This window comes from Macadamia integrifolia, chromosome 8 (genome assembly GCF_013358625.1).
Source record: "Macadamia integrifolia cultivar HAES 741 chromosome 8, SCU_Mint_v3, whole genome shotgun sequence".
Lineage (NCBI taxonomy): Eukaryota > Viridiplantae > Streptophyta > Magnoliopsida > Proteales > Proteaceae > Macadamia > Macadamia integrifolia.
This window is the reverse complement of record NC_056564.1, coordinates 34,087,263-34,092,267: the sequence shown is the minus strand read 5'-3', so window position 1 is coordinate 34,092,267 and position 5,005 is coordinate 34,087,263. Positions and strand designations below refer to the sequence as shown.

The 5,005-nt window shown below is 35.8% G+C and overlaps 1 non-coding gene across 1 annotated transcript; it reads left to right on the top strand.

Annotated features, from left to right (window-relative positions):
* Positions 1-2,683: 2,683 nt before the first annotated feature.
* LOC122087765 lies at positions 2,684-2,790 on the top strand. The gene has a single exon (XR_006142839.1). It is a non-coding gene; the product is annotated as a small nucleolar RNA R71 (small nucleolar RNA).
* Positions 2,791-5,005: the final 2,215 nt, after the last annotated feature.

The following is a 5,005-nucleotide window of genomic DNA, read 5'->3' as shown; positions in this document are numbered from 1 at the left end:
CCATAAACACTTTAAAAAAATACTCCACCATATCAGAGAAAATGCTCATCATGCATCTTTGGAACGTGGCAGGGGCATTACAAAGCCTAAAAGGCATACGCCGATAAGCAAAGGTTCCATAGGGGCATGTAAAGGTGGTCTTATGTTTGTCATCTAAGACAATAAGAATCTGGTTATAGCTGGAATAACCATCAAGGAAACAATAATACTCATGTTCGACTAACCACTCTAACATTTTATTAATAAAAGGCAAAGGGAAGTGATCTTTTTAAGTTACCGCATTTAACTTCTTGTAGTCAATGCACACACGCCATCCTGTTTGGACACGGGTAGGGATCAACTCATTTTTAGCATTTTGGATTATTGTGACCCCTGAATTTTTTGGCACCACGTGCACTGGACTTATCCAATCGTTATCAGAAATAGGGTAGATGATACCATGATCCAAGCATTTTAAGATATCTTTCTTGATAGCTTCTTACATCACAGGATCAGCCTTCTTTGTGATTCCCTAGAAGGTTTTGAATCCTTTATGAGGTGAATATGATGTTGAACGATTGATGGGCTAATTCTTTTAATGTATGCCATGGTCTAACCTAAGGCTTTCTTGTTTTCTTTCAAATCTTTGATCAACTCTTCCTCGTGACTTGAAGTTAAATCTAAGGCGATAATAACTGGTAGAGTTTGATCTTCTCTTAAGAAAGTATACCTTAAGTTAGAGGGCAACTGTTTCAAATCAAGCTTAGGGGTTCAACAATTGAGGGTTTAGGAAGAGAATTTGATAGAGGACTAATGAACTCCATGGGTGTATGAAAGCTCTAAACCTCGAAGAAGAAATTTTCAATATCATCCTCTAATTCTTCCATACACTCTTGCAAATCTAAATCAAAGTCAATGTCAAAAGTTTTAACAATATCATCAGAAAAATCCTCAAGCATATTGACTTCTTTATCAATTGTGGGTTGCTTACCCAACCTATACATATTGAACTCCATAGTGTGGCTGCCAAAAGATATCCTTAGTAAACTATTCTAGTAATTGATTAATGCATTGTTAGTAGCCAGGAATGGTCTTCTAAGAATGATAGGGATCTTATCCCTAGTGGTGAAGGATTTGGTGTCCAAAACAATAAAATCAAATGAGAAAATAAATTTTCCTACCTTAAGTAGGATATCTTTGACCATCTCTTTTAGAATCTTGATAGAATGGTTGACCAACTAGAGAGTGGTCCCTGTGACTTTCAAATCTCCTAATCTAAGTTGCTGATAAACATGATAAGGTAGAAGGTACACACTTGCATTAAGGTCAAGTAGAGCATGATCAATACAAGTGTTACCAATGACACAAGCGATGGTGGGACACCCGAGATCCTTATACTAGGTTGTGTGATCATTGAACTGGTATTAGTGCCAAGAATGCCTTTTTAAGCATACTTATGGTGCGCTTGTGAGTGCATAAGTCTTTGAGGGCTTTGGCATAGGCTAGGATTTGAGTTATGGCATCCAAAAGAGGGATGTTTACCTCTACCTTCTTGAATACTTCTAAAATTTTTTCTTGATTCATCAAACGGTTAGAATAGAAGGAAGGAGGAACATAAACACTGTCAAATATTCTCTCATTAATAGAATCATTTTTTAGTGGTTTCATCCAAATAAACCTTAATTTCTTTAGGCCTATCTAGCGAACCTAAAATGGGAGGCACACTAGTAGTCTTGATAGTCAGAGGCTTGACAGAAATGTCAGATCGTGGAGAAAGAGTGGTGCTATTCTGTAGATACTCTCTGCCACTCCATGGGGCATATACTGCATTACACTAGTTAGTGGAAACTTGGTGTTGTTGACTCTGTACAATATTGAGCTAAGGAGTAGGTAACCCTTGTGGAGTTAATATCTAATTTCTAGGATTCGGCTCTGGCTAACTAGGCAATTTTTCTTTCTCCTTCTCGTGTATGATTGTGACAAGTTGGGTGAATTGTCTCTCCACATTATTGTGGCTTATCATGAGAAGGGCCATGCTTTTCTCTAGCTTACTAATTCTTATCGCCTCGGGGATTGTTGATAATCTGCTTGGAGATGGGGCCTAACAAAATTTAACTGAGGCCTAGATTAGGCTGAGGGAAAGAATTAGGTGGTGGTGCATAATTGGGCCTCTGGGGACTAGGCTGCCCTTGGTTGTGAAAGTTGAATGGGCCTCCTTGATTCTATTGGCTCCATAAAAAATTAAGGTGATTTCTCCACCCTGGATTGTAAGTGTTGCTAAACAGGTTGTTCGGGTAAAAAGCATTAACACTTTTATTGCCCAAAGCATTAACACTTTCATTGCCCCCAGAACTGTTGGGGTGTTCTTCCATTACATGTCTAGGGGAGTGACACCAATTGTACATAGAGACCTAATTTTGGACTTAGTGGACAGGGGCATGTGCTTGAGGGATAATGGCTTCTATTCTCTTAATGCGGCTATCTAAATGGGCCTCCTTAGCTACTATCTGATCGACATAGTACCTTTTATCTCTTGTAGTTCTCTCACTTTCTTGAGTAGACTCCCATTCTCTTATCTTTTTAGTTAGGTCAATCAAAAAGTTTCAAACTTCATTTTTGTCTGCATAAGCTGTGAGCCTGTAGAACACGTAGATTCTAACATCTGCTTGGTATGGTAGTCTATTAGCAAAGATGCTATTTGTCAATCCCATGATGGGGACACTCTTGGAGAAGGTCTTGGAACCTTTCCATGAGTCTGAAAAATGACTCTTGAGGTTTTTGTCAAAATTGCATGATCTCACTCTTGAGTTTGTTCGTTTTATGCGAGGGAAAAAATTTTGTCAAGAAAGCTACCATAAACTGATCCCATGTGGTAATGGAATTAGTTGGCAGCACATATAGCCATTTTTTTGCTCCATCCTTGAGTGAAAAGGTAATGTATCTAAGTTTAACAGCATCAGCACTGAGCTATTGTGTTTTAATGAGGACACAAACCTCCTCAAATTCTCTCAGGAACAAATAAGTATCCTCGGAGGATAGCCCATAGAAGTGAGGTAACATAGTGATGAATTGAGTTTTAAGCACATAGTTGTTCCATGTGGTAGCTGGTAATATAGTGCAAGAAGGTTGGGCTGCCCTGGCTGGCAGAATCTATCTTTTAAAGTAGGCTTAGGTTGTTCTGCCATTCTTAAAATATATACTCTTACTAAAAGATTTGGAGAATCACGAGTCCCCACACTCATGCACTAACCACCTAAGGCAAAATTATGGTCTCTGAAAAAATAATTAATTAAAACTAAAATAGAGGGTGAAAAATTGGTCAATTGACATGATCCCTCAATAATTTAAACAATGAATCTATAGCAGTAAGGTTGTCCATAGATTGACAGCTAGGAATCCATATAGTCTTCGGATCCACCTACAATCGAATCCTGGGAATTCTGCAGTAGAGTGGAGACTACTATATGTTTATGTTTCCACTCTTGGTAAGAGCTTGAATTATTGAAATGAAAGAAAAAAAAATGAATTATTTTATGAATTTTTTTATTTTTTTTGTTAGTGTTACCAGCAGGGATCCGGGGTTTCACTCTTTTCTCTCTCTTTTTTTTTTTTCTTTTTCTTTTTTTTAGAAAAACACTTCGACAAACCTAAAGTAAGAAAAATAAAATGACTATATCTCCCCATAATTTTTTGTTTGAGTTTAAAAATATGTTACCTTAAGCGTACGGTATATTGTAGCCAATGGGTCGATCACAAGGAGATTACTCACTCTATCTTACCTACTTTAAGTATGGCGAGAGTGAATAAGGGATGGTTGATTTTAGATTATGTTCTTAAAATATGCATATGAACGAAAGAAAACAACCTACATATTCAACATCTAAATTAAACAGTTCTAAAGCCGGATTACTTTAATTAGAGAAGTAAAATAAATGCTGAAAAATAACAACTAAAAAAAATAATCTACAAATAATAAAGCTAAACTAACAAATGAAGAACTAAAATAGAAAGCAAGTAAGTAAAGAAAATTTCTCAATACATCGGCCAAATTTTCAGAAGAGGCACTACTGTAGGCATCACCTTCAATTATAACACATATGTAAATAAGAACACAAGGAAAAGGGAAGAAAAAAAAAAGCACAAAAATCCTAATTCCACTACTTGTATTTAAATAAGAATCTTAATTCTACTAATAAACTTTATCATACCTTGATTATGTGTAAGGTGAATTGAAACTTGATTGATTTAGAGTGATGGTATTGGAACAATCTTAAACTTGAAAACTCTTGATTCTCTTGAACCAATTCTTTCCTAGAACTAGAAAGTTGGAAACCTAGAACTATGGATTGGACTAATTAAGTTAATTAAACTATGAACTAAATTAACAAAGTAAACTAATAATTAAACAAACTAACAATTAAAAACTGAATTGTATTATCATTAATCACTTGAATGAAAGCTCGAAGAAACATAAGGAGAGAGAAAAGAGAACTAAGCATAAACTAGGCAAAAAAAAAAAAAAAACTAGAAAAATAAACTAAGGGGAATCATCCCTCCTAAGAGGGGGGGGGGGGAAGGGGTTTTTATAGGGCTCTGGTCTTGCCTCCTTCCTTCTACAAGTCTTCTTTAAGAAAGAAAAAAATAAAATAAAATTCAATCTTAGTAAAAATCCTCATTCTTTGAGATATTGTGTGAAGAAAGAGAGAAATTGTTTCCAAAATTAACAAATTTTATTCCTTCTCTGCAATATTAACTAATATCTTGCAATCCTGACTAAATCAGAAAGGAATCTTTGCATAGCATCTTCAAGATCTTGTGAGGTGGCAAGGAGAGAGAATAATCTTTAAGATTTTGTAGGAGAGAGGATGTGGTACTACTGAGTGGGTTCTTTTGGACAAGTTAGTTCAAGCTTGGACCAATTCTTGGTTCACTTTAAGCACTTTCTCTTATAGACTTGGAAACTGTAACAAAAATAAGAAAAACAGAAGTAGTACTATCCAAAGTGGGGCAAAATGTATACTTATAT